At 39.2% G+C, this 12,669-nt stretch overlaps 1 pseudogene; it reads left to right on the forward strand.

The window, feature by feature from the left end:
- The first annotated feature begins 388 nt into the window (after positions 1–388).
- On the forward strand, positions 389–9,478 carry LOC101985960 (annotated as a pseudogene).
- The last annotated feature ends 3,191 nt before the right edge of the window (positions 9,479–12,669 follow it).

A 12,669-nucleotide genomic window follows, 5' to 3' on the forward strand; every position in this document is an offset into this window, starting at 1 on the left:
GCAATTAAGTAGGCAGAGTAGACAGACCGGAATGCTGGGAAGAAGGACAGACAGGCAGATGCCATGGTTCTCCTGCCTGAGATGGACACTGGTTAGACGCATGCTGTAAGCCACAGTCAAGTGGTAATGCACATTAATGGAGATGGGTTAAACTAGTACGCGAGAGTTAGTCAATAAGGGGCTGGAGATAATAGGCCAGGCAGTATTTGAATGAATACAGTTTCTGTGTGGTTATTTCAGGTATAAGCTAGCTGGACCGTGGGACACAGTCCGTGCTCCATACTACAGAGTGGTGCCCAATGTGGTAAACTGACTCCACACAAAACCTGAGAGGGACATGCGGAAGTGTGTCCCTCGTGTACTGCCGTTCGGCCAAGTGGTTTGAGGTATGGCTTTCCGGCAGGTGCTTCAGCTAGTGGCCTGCAGTCTGGCAGGTGGGTCGGCCACTGTCCTCTTCTCCATGGTAGTGGTGGGCAAGCCACACAGCAGCGGGGTTGCAGACAAGTGTGCAACCAAGCCTCGGACCTGGACAGGAGCCTCGCATCTGGCCCAGTGTCTGGGATTCCAACTGCAACAGGCAAGAGCCACTGTCTCTCATTAACCTGAAGAAGAGGAACGTGAAATCTGGAGAAGAGCTGGCATCCAGGCTGGACCACTATAAAGCAAAGGCTACAAGGCATATATTCCTCATCCGTCATTCCCAGTACCATGTGGATGGCTCCCTGGAAAAGGACTGCACTCTGACCCCATTAGGTCAGGAACAGGCTGAACTTACAGGGCTCTGACTTGGAAACCTGGGATTAAAGTTTAATTGTAACATGAAGGGTCCAGGCCCTTCTTGTTATTGTTTGGGTTTCTGTCCCACCCAGTACCCCACAACTGTTTAGCCCCAAAGAAAATCACACATAGATCTCTATAAGTTATAAAGCTGATTCGCCCTTTAGCTCTAGCCTCTCGCTGGCTAACTCTCACATCTTGATTAACCCATTTTTCTGATCTATGTTAGCCATATGGCTCAGTACCTTTTTTCAGTGAGGCAGATCACATCCTGCTGCTTCGGTGCTCTGGGCAGGAGTGGGAGGAATCAACTTCCTCCTTCCCAGAATTCTCTTGTTCTCATTACATCATTTCTACTTCCTGTATGGTTTTCCTGCCTATACTTCCTGCCTGGCCAATCAGCATTTATTTATAACATGATTGACAGAATACAGACAATTCTCTCGCACCATGAAAGAAATTTGTAAATTTTAGTAAACTGCTTGTCTACTTACTAAATAAGAATGGGGCTATTGAGAATGCTCTGTGGGAGGATAGTCCACTGATATCTCCTAGTAAACTGAGACTTATTATAAGTAGGCAATGTGAAGGCAAATTTTCTCTGTCCTTTTCTTGTAAAGATATAGCAAAGAAACAATTTTTCAAATCAAAAACTATAAGAGGCAAATATAACTATAAGGGGAAATGAGTGCAGAGGTGGCCCAGGCTGAGGGGTAGGGAAAAAATGAACATGAACCTTCTGGACCAGTCTCAGTAGGCAAGGACTTGAACCCTATGTTGGGTGCCAGATATAGAGGATTTCAATAAAGTTACTCCCACAGTAGCTCCGAGTGGAGTATAAGGTTTCTTTATTTAGGCTTAGACTCAGAAGTCAACAGTCCTCTGAATGAGCAAGGAATAAGATTCAAATCCAGCAGCCAAGAGAGAGTGTGCATGTTTCTATATCTGTTTCTATAGTACCCAAGCTACCCACAAAGTGTTCAGCATCTCAAAAGTCATTGGCTAAAGGAGTTCCCACAGCAAAGTATAACAGATGTCCCAAGCATATTTTATTTTAAAATGTATCACTGTTTTAATAAGAAAGCAGAATATATTAATTATCCTCCATTCAGGAATTTATTGGATGAAATGTAGGAAACATTAAAGTAATAAACAAGTGTAACATGAGCACCTTGCTCACTTGTTTGGTTTTTGTCCCGCCCAGTACCCCACAACTGTTTAGCCCCAAAGAAAATCACACAAAGGTCTCCATAAATTATAAGCTGATTGGCCCTTTAGCTCTAGCCTCTCACTTGCTAACTCTCACATCTTGATTAACCCATTTTTCTGATTTATGTTAGCCATGTGGTTCAGTACCTTTTTCAGTGGGGCAGATCACATCCTGCTGCTTCAGTCAGCTGGGCAGGAGTGGGAGGAATCAACTTCCTCCTTCCCAGAGTTCTCTTGTTCTCCTTGTATCATTTCTACTTCCTGTCTGGTTTTCCTGCCTATATTTCCTGCCTGGCCAATGAGCATTTATTTAAAACATGATTGACAGAATACAGACAATTCTCCAGCACCATTTCCCCCTCTTTTTTTTAAAAAAAGGAAAATATCCATAGTCCATTTTTGTTACAAAATGATGCCCATGTGGATAACTGCATCCACAGAAAGCCTGAGAAAGCTTGGGAAAGACTAGAGTAAAAACATTTCAGTTTTCAGCCGGGGCAGGAAAAAAGCCTCTGTTTTGAAATGCAGGCTTTCTGGGCTTTCCTTCCAGGGAAAACTCTGACTCTTTCAAGCAGGTGGTCCAGGCTATAGAGCTATGGACACAATGTTGCAGCTTGCTTCCTGGCAAGGAACTTGAAATGCCATAGGAGCTTTTCAGTGTTGTTTACACATTGTTGCAGCTTGTTTCCTGGCAAGGACGTTAAAATGCCATAGAGTTGTGGCAAAAAAACTTCTCCATATTCCTTAGCAAATTAAAGACTCAGGTGGTCAGAAAAAGAGAGATATACAGTAAGAGCTAGTTAATAATAAGCATGTTATTAGTCAAGCATTTATAAGTAGTATTAAGCCTTTGTGTGGTAATTTGGAAAGCTGCTGCTGGAAGTTTGGGACTGAACAGCTCTAAGACAGAAAACTTCTGCCTATACATTGTAATCATATTTTATTTCAACAAAACTCAATCTTACAAATTTTATGATATAAAATACCTAATTTATTGTTTTCCTTTTTATTTTGTAAGAAATCTATGAATGGTTTGGTTGGATTCTCTAGTAGGGTTCATATCCAAATATCCTGTGGGGGCGCTATATATAAAATGGGAGGTTTTAAGATTGCTCATTTTTATATTCGCTAATAAATACAATTAATTTCCTCATGAATATAAGAATGTGGCTCTTTTTATCCTGCACGCTCTGGCTCTCCTGGAATGGAGAAACTATATGTGTTTTATTTTTTATTGTCTTCAAGATAGCAGCTTACAACACATATATTTTCCTTCTAGGTAAATTGGAGAGGAGAAGGAACAAAAGAAACTGTAGCTGTATCTTGTTGGTTATGAAACCCCACAATCAGAATGCCCTTTGTTGGATTTTCTGGAGAAGGATCTTATTTTAAAGGACTTATGTGACTAAATTATTTGCGCTCAAAAATCACCATGACTTAATGTCAAGTAAATTAAGATTCCAAGTATATTTGTAAACTACATTTATAGTGGTGCTTATATTAGTATTTAAGTGATCATCTTGGAGAAAGCATGCATATATATACCAGTTGGGTGATTTAAATACATCAGTAATTTTCTCTGTGTCACCAACAACACATTGCTATCACATTAAAGGGGGAAAAAGCACTTTCCTTATAGTCATTGAATATGAAAGAACTACAATTTGAATTCTCTACTTTATGATTCCTGTGTCTTCTGTCCTCTGTCTGACCATTGAATGAGTCAGATTATTTAACTGTGTGAAGGCTGTCTTGTAAATTTCTCCCTGTGACTGCAATCTGTGTGTGTCTGTTTGTCACATGACTATATGTATATCTACTACTCTTTCTGTCTCTAACAAAAGGCTTCTTTATTTATTTATTAAACAGAATAGGAAACATCTTTAGGAAGGAATAAGCAGTATATTATAGAATTAAAGGTGCATGACACTATGCCCAGTTCTTTATTTTTAATTATACATATGCAGATGTGTATAATGAGATATGTGAATGTGTGACTGCAGGTATTCCTACAGTCCAGAAAAATGTGTCAGATTCTGTGAACATGTAGTTACTGCTGGTTATGAGGCACCTAACATAGGTGGCAAGAACTAAAATCTGTTTGTGTGCAAGCTCTTAACCATCAAGCCATCTCTCTACTCACCATTTTTGTAGTATTTAGGATTGAACCCAGTTAGTGCCTCAGTTAGTTGCTCTAGCATTGAGGAATATCCCTATGCTCCAAATCTCATATAAATATAAAAACTAAAAGATCAAGATTAGAAATAAAGAAAAAAAGATACATAGTAGTTGCTATATTAGATATGAAAGCAAAAAGATGGTTATGACAAGACAAAAAGAGAACAAAAGGGAAGATAATAATACAGCAGAATGGAATTCAGTTAACATGAAAGTAGAAGGAGGGATTATTTAGATGAAGAGAGCCAGCAAAGTAAGGTAGGGAGGAAAAAGGAAGGCAGTAAAGGCGACAATGTAAATGCTATCAATGTAGAACCCATCATTTTGCATGCTAAAATAAAGATTAACAGAACATCTAAAAATATTAATAAACAATATAAAATAATATATATTAATTTTTGAAATATAAAGATATATACTGTATACTATAATATATATTTGGTTATATATGGATGAAACAAAATGAACTTCAATAAATTCTGATATAAAATCTAACCAATTTTATATTATATATGCATGAACAGCAGTATTTCAAGTTCCTAGTTTAATAATGATTCATAGTAAAATTTATCTTTAGTGGATTATTATATTGGAAAATTTCAATGTTTTTTTCAATTATGTCAGTCACCAATTCCATCACTGATAGGTTTTACTTAAGTATTACAAGCATTTCACAAAATGAACAGTCAAAATAAATACAAGAAATCCACACCCATCCATCCATTGATAAACAAGACAAAAATTTGGAGAAATCTGTTGTACAGCATTGTGTTCACATCTAAGTACATTGAACAATTAAAATGTCACAATAAACTTTTATTATGCTATGTTGCATTTCCTCAATGATAAAATAGATATACTAGGTAAAAGTTTTAGTCAGTTTTGAATGATCTATGTTTTACAACCCCTAGTTTTAAGAAATTAATAGATTGTGGTGAATTTGGAGTAAGAGACTTAAAAAAAGAATTATGAAAATTTTGTTTACAGAAAATTTAAAGGCATAAAATTGTTTCACCAAAGAAAGAAAAGATTCTTCTTGTGTTTGTGTGTATATGTCCAGACGGATTTGTGTGCAGGTGTGTTTAAATGGCAGCCAGATGTGAAAAGACATTAGGAATTTCCATTTATTTTAAGAAGAGCATTAAGTAGTTGTTCCAGGAGGATCATTTTGGAGAAACACCTGGGAATGACAGGGGTCAGAGCAACTCAATTAATAAACATTTTTTTTTGAAATTTTAAAGAAAGATTTGGAGCTATTAAGGAAGATTTTAATGAAACCAAATATCTTGTCAAGGCTTTATGGAGCTACACCCATCATGGTTACTAAGTGGATTTATTAACAATAACAATAAAGAGACCAGAAATTTGATATCCAGATCTCTTCCTCAATCTATGATACTCAAAGGTTATGTATTCAAAGAAAGTAGACATAAAAAGTAAGAAAAGAAAAGAGAAAATGAGAAAGTTTGCCTTCCTTGCCTTGTCCCTGTAATGAATAAACAGAATTCAGAGATCAAAGGGCATATCTGCCTCACATATCCTTTAGGTCCAATTTTTCTGCTTCTCCAGACTCTCATAACAAACAGGTTGCAAAATTCACACAAAATTTTTTATTTCTTATATATTCAGAGGGAAAACCAAATAGGTGCTCTTATTACTAGGATTTGTTTAAAAGACTTTTATTTCATGTATTTGAGTGTTTGCCTGCACAGTGTGTGTGTGGTACCCAAGGACATAAAAAGAGGATGTCAGATCTCCAGAAACTGGAGTTGAGGATGGGTGTAAACCAACAAGAGGATGCTGAAAACCAAACCTTGGTTCTCATCAAGATCAGCAAGAGCTCTTAATTGCAGAACCTTATCTCCAACTCTTATTACTATACTTCTTAAAATGTATATTAAATCAAATGTCCAGAGAGAAAGACTTGTTGAAAGAATTTGTATATAGACACTTCAAAATTAAAATTGACACAGTAGACAAGAACTATAAATCTGAAAAACAAAGATATTGCCAATTAAATAAATGTATAAGATTGGCATGAATAAGTAGATAGTGGATTTACATTTCTAAGGTCATAATAGTGTTTAAGGAAAAGGCAGTGGTGCTGTTTTGAACATTTCTGAAGTTAAATACAGATATTAAAGATCGTACATGTTCAGTGAAAACATTATAATAGTATGCACAACACAGTATAAAAATCTGCAAAAAAATATATAAAGGAGAAAATTAAATCTAGTAAAACAAAATGTACTTATGATGTGTTAAAATTATTTTATATGTTAGTAATTATAAATACAAAAGACATGTAAAATATATAATCAATGATACATAAATGGAGTAAGGGTAAGTACATATATGCATAAATAGATATCAATATTTTTGTGAAATTGATGTTATATATATATGGTTTCAATTTCTAACAATACGTTTTCTTATATTTTAAGTGTATTTAGTAGTCTTTCAATCATTAGAAAATCAAAGATTTCTAGATTATTCAAATGTAGCAATTAACTTAGTTTATATAAAGTACCTAATAACTTTGTAGAACAATAATGATCACTATTTTAATAAAAAAATAAACATTTACTGAATTAGTGAAAGGAAAAATAGTTTTAAAATATAGATTTAAGTATATTGAGACATTATAAACTCAAGAAATGTAATGAGGATTACATTATAACTAAACATGAAAATATGCATTTTCATAGAAAGTGTGCAAAAACAAAGGTACAACTTTGTTCTATTGTAGCTGAATTATTCAATATATATATTCAATATTCAATATATATAGTTTTATTTTAAAATATTTATTATTATTAATTATTATTAATTGTTATTTGTTTGTGTGCATTTGCATGCCAGTAGATGAAGATGCCAAAGAGAACATTGGATCCTCTGGAGCTTCAGTTGTGAGCTGCCCCATATGAAGAGAACTCTGTTACTCTGCAAGAGCAACAAATGCTTTTGATCACTGAAGTATTTCCATCCCTTGTATTTTTTCCTTGGTTATAGATATGTTTCAGTTCCTTTACATGGCATATGAATGTTATTGGATATGAGATATTAATGTACAGACTGTACTCTGTCTCCATGAAAATGCTTTCATTTCAAGCTTTAAACTCTTGTCCCTATGGCCAACAGAATAGTAAAGCCTTATTCAGTTATTTATACTTAAAGCTGCTGAGATGCTAGAGAACTGTTTGAGACCATGGTTTACGATTTAGAGGTGAGCCAAGAACTTGTGAAATCTTTATACACAGACAATGGAGTCTGCCTTCTCTGCTAGTTGGTGCTTTAATTTGTGATGGACTAGATACTATATGAATTCATGGGAAAGTAGTGATATGTAGGCCTGAGACTTGTATTGGTCTGGACTCCAAATCCCAGGATGCCATTCCCACAGAGTATTTAAATGAACTCCCAAAAAAGGAATATGTGGTCTCTTCTCCTTCCTGGTGGTCATGTTTGCAGCCTCCCAATTCCCCCTTGGGGCCACCCGAGAGTGCAGAACTCCCATTAAACCTGGTTATTTCTTAATTTGGCTTATGTTGATTTGGCTTGATTGGGATTTTGTGTTGGCAGAGAGCTCAAATTAGGAAAAATATTCCTAACATCTTGGAGGTCCCACCAAGATCGGGTGGATCTTTCCATGCAGCCCTAGGTCACGTGTTGAAAGTCCCCTACTCTACAATCTGAGTTCTCCATGCCATGCTTAAACTGGCTTCTGGGCTACAGCGGCTGCATCTTGGGGAGTCCCTTTTCTTTATCTATAGGGTTTTGGTACATATTTTTGTCATTTTTCTGATTCCTGTTTAAGCCATGAGCTTGTGCCAGGGGTCTGATTCCCAGCAGTGGCCAGACTGGCAGGCCGGCTTTGGCTAAGGTGGAGATTTGTTTGTTTTGGGATGCCAAGCATTCAATTTCCATGGCCCCATTTGGACATAAGAGCCATTTTGGTAGATGCACTAATGTGGACTTAGGTCACGTGGTTGGGCATAGACTTTAAAATGGGCACTTGCAGTTCAAAGCCAGGTCCACTGTTGCCCCTGAGATCCATCTTACAAAATCTTTTCCAATTGGGCCTGTTCTAAATCAATCTGTCTCAAATGGCTAATTTCCCTATGTACTAAGTCTTGGGCTTACCATCCCCTGGAAAACTAGAAAATTTTTGCCACCATAAAGACAAATGGGCACAGCTTACATATGTCCATGGTTTTGGGGCTCTGCACTCCCATCCTTCCCTTAGTAGACAGAGCCTTGCTGCACCATGCTGCTAGAGGCACTGGCCGCTCACCCATTCCCTGAAGCCCACACTACCCAATACCATCCCTTGGTTCAAGATCAACTTCCACCTTCTTCTCCCCCTCCTACCTCATCTCTCTACCCTTGGAACCCCTCTGCACACTAGGCTAGCCTCTCTCATTCCTACCCTTGTTCCCTTTTCGCTTCCAGATCTCTCTCAGATAGAAAAGACGCTAGATTCCCTTTCTACTAATCCTTTTGCTTACCCATTTTTTCCTCAGTCAGTACCAGATATTAGGAAAGAGTTAAGAGAGGTTGAGGAGGGTCCCCAAACTCCTATATGGGAATTGGTGAAAATGGCCTTTAAAGTTTTTAATGCCCGAGAGGAATCAGCTGAGTCTTCCGACAGACAACAATCTACAGGCCTAGGCCTTAGCAGCTGCCCTAAGGTCACAGGAATGGGAACAAGGGAAGCCAACCACAAGGCTCTATGCTAATAGAACCCAGCCTAAGTTAACCTCACAGGCAAACTATTTCAAGTGTGGCCTCAATAGTCACATGGCACGATATTACACTATGCCTTCTCTGAGGTTATGCTCTATCTGCCAGTAACCTGGACATTAGATATCACAGTGCCCCCATACGGGCTTGTCCTCTATGACATACCACAGAGGTCCAGCCCTCACCATAGGGAAGTAAAACTGTGCCAGTACTCGAATTTCTCAGCCTTTGCAGAAGATTGACACTGCCCAGACTTGGTTTATCCCATAACCCATTCCTCCCCACTTAAAACTTTGCCACCACCCTGCATTCTTGCAAGACATTTTTTTTCTCTCATTATTTCTTAGTGATACCTGCTTGCCCAGCACCTTTACTGGGTCGAGATATCCTTAACCACTTCCCCAAAGCTTTGTTCCACTTATTGGAGCTGCTTTTTGAGCCCATTCATCTCCGAGATCATATTTTACAGGTTTATTCCTCCTGCCAGATGGGTGCCCAGGCCAACCCACAAGGGGCTTTCCACATATGTCAGTCTCCACACCAGTTTTGTGGACAAAGATTGACAGATTAATTTCACTCATACTCATTAAAAACTTCGCTATCTCTTAACAATTATGGACACTTTTACAGGATGGATAGAAGCTTTTTCAGTCTCCAGGGAAACAGCAGATGTGGTGGCTCAGGTACTCCTGGACCACATCATTCCTCAGTTTGGTGTCTCACAAACCAACCAGAAAAACAATTAAACAACAGCTAACCAAGCTTTCCATTGAACTCAGATTATCTTGGCCCTCCCTTCTCCCCATTGCCCTTACTCGCCTCAGGGCCACCCACATTCCCCTATGGGCCTGAGCCCTTTTTAGCTGCTTTATGGCAGGCCCTTTCTCCTTAACCAAACTTCTCCACTGGTGTGGTACCTACCCTACCTCTCCCTTTTAAGGTCCCTTCTCCATTCACGCACTGACAGCTGTCTCCCTGCCCCCACATCAGTGAACCCTAATGCCCCTAAGCCTGCCCTGATCTCCCCAGGGGACAGAGTACTCCTCAAACAGTTAACTCCTAGGTCTCTTGAACCTCAATGGACAGGAACTCACACGATGATCCTCACCACCCCATTAGCTGCCAAGCTCTTGGGACACCCATGCTGGTACCATCTCTCCAGGCTCAAGTAGGCACCCACTCAGGACACTTGGCCTGTCCAGCAGACAGGACCTTCCACTGTCCAGTTTTACAGGATGTCACAATGAAGGGCCTACTTGCTCTTCATTCTGGCACACTCATTTTTGGTGATTTTTTTTAGACACCTGCCTTCTCACCTCCCCCAAGTAACAGATGCCTGACATCTCCAGGATGACAATACATTGGATGCTTTTCCAGCCACACCTTTGGCTGAGCATGGGCCCACCAACACATAGCTCTCCCTTTCCACACATCACCCTATACCTGCAGGAAGTAGCCAGACTTGAGTCAACACCCCTTTTTCCTAGAGAGCTCAAATTGTTAATTATCATTTCAATTTTCTGTCATCCCTATATCCAAAGGGTCTGGAATGTTAAGTTGGGAGCTTAGACACCAGCCCCTCACATCTGTCCCAGGCCTGAGAGTTGTATTGGTCTGGACTCCAAATCCCAGGATGTCCGGACCTGACCCCTTCCTGGGGGGGGGGGTCAGGACCACTCCCACAGAGTATTTAAATGAACTCCCAAAAGAGGAACACATGCTTTTTATTTCCTTCCTCCTGGTGGTCATGTTTGCAGCCTCCTGGTTCCCTTTCTAGGCCACCCAAGAGCACAGACTCCCATTAAACCTGGATATTTCTTAATTTGGCTTATGTTGATTTGGTTTGATTGGGATTTTGTGTTGGCAAAGAGCTCACGTTAGGAAAAATATTCCTAACACACACTGTAGCCTCCAGCTGTTTCACAGTCTGTCAACAAACTGGTGGTTTAAGCATTGTTTATTTAGTATCTTACTTTTGTGTTGTGTAGTTAGGCTTTTATGGTTGCAATTGTAGAGAACAAGTATTGTCAGGGTCCAACCACAACATAATTTATCTTTCTGGACTGGCAGGGAGACGTGGGAATAATTGAGACACAGTTCACAGAGCAATATGGGAAGGGAGTCTCAGGGTACATTCAAATCCTGAAGATCACCCATGTTTATTCTCAAAACAGCTTTTATATCCAAAGGTAAACTGAGGGGAAAGTTCATTAGCATTCTGTTTCAGGGGTAGCAGGACTAAAGTCACCTCTGCAACTATGGCTGCTCTGTTACTAGCTTGGATTAACAACTCTTCCCAGGAGATATCCATAATTACAAAGAACAGAGCAAAATAACATTAGCATATCTTGATCCAGGCAACAGTTTGTCTGTAAGTGCTAGGTGACCACCTCAGGTGGGAACTATTGCTTGAGAGCCTCGCTGCCATACAATGCAGAAATATGCGGCCTGTATAATATTGCCCCACAATTCACTCTCTCTTAATAATTTTATCATAAACCTGTGCTGCTGCAACAGGACATATGACAACATATGACTTGGGCAAAGACTTCTCCCTTTATCCAAAATTACATGTTGTTGGAAGTCAGGCACATTTTATTTTATGCAACCTCCTATCGTAGATTTCTCAGGAGGGAGAAACTCCAAACCTGTCATAACTGCTGATCTTTGTGAAGGAAAAAGATTAGGGGAGAGAGATACCTATTGGCTCTGTGTCTTGGAGCCATACTTTCTTGTCAGGATAAATTATAATGCCTTAAGAATAATCATGCTCCTAAAGGTTATAGTCTCCTCTTTAAAGGAGAGGAGAATCGCCTGAGTTGAAAATGTTTTTTCAGCTAAATTAGAGCACCACTTAAATTTTTTACATTGTATCAAAATCTAAAATTCTTAACATATGCATTAAATCCCAACATTTACAGGGTATGTCAAACTTTTCTCAACATCTTATATGCAGTTACAAATATCAGGTCAATACCATAATTCTGGAATGGGAATTAAAAATGAATCAACAATTAGACATACCACAATTTTCTTAAATCTACTTTAATCAAAGGACAAGAAACACTTTTCTGATTGGTAAAAGTACAATGACATTGCTCTTATCAAATGCCAGTTCCAATCTCTGAGCAGCTGTTAAACTCTTAGGCTGCCCCGTTTCTTATCTGAAGTGGGGTTTCAGTCATTTCTTATTTTGAGTCATTCTTTCCCTGAGGGGAAAGCTTAGGTCTTAGTGCTCATGTCCAATATTTTTATCAAAATGAGTTCTGTGTCCCACAGACTAAAATAGTCAAACATTCAGTCAGCATCTCAGCCCCAAAGCAAACAGGATTCAAAGTGCAGCAAATTGTAGTCATTGTAGTCAGGTCATCTCAGCAGGGTCTCTTGAGCTGCCTATGAAATGTTTGGAAGAAGCTCAGTGTCTTGCAGTACAGAATGTCACCCTTCAGTGTAGAGTGGAGACAACAACAGGGCAGGAGGTCCTGAATCAGGCATGTCTCTGTGGGGGCAAGAAAAGCTGGACCACAAGTTTTTCCTCAGTCTGAAGGCGTAAGTCACAAACAATGCCACAGCAGTTTGGAATTATGATTAATAGGGTAGTATTAATTTAAAGGGGAAAAACTTACAGATCACCGTCAGCCCTCTGCGCAACAAGGAAGGGAGTCTAGTCGCCGGCAGAGCAGGAAGTTAAGAGAGAAGGAGAGGGAAGTGGCCGCTTTTTTAAAGGGAGAGAGACCACGCCCCAATGGGCTGGTATCTCAG

This window comes from Microtus ochrogaster, unplaced genomic scaffold (genome assembly GCF_000317375.1).
Source record: "Microtus ochrogaster isolate Prairie Vole_2 unplaced genomic scaffold, MicOch1.0 UNK36, whole genome shotgun sequence".
Taxonomy (NCBI): Eukaryota; Metazoa; Chordata; class Mammalia; order Rodentia; family Cricetidae; genus Microtus; species Microtus ochrogaster.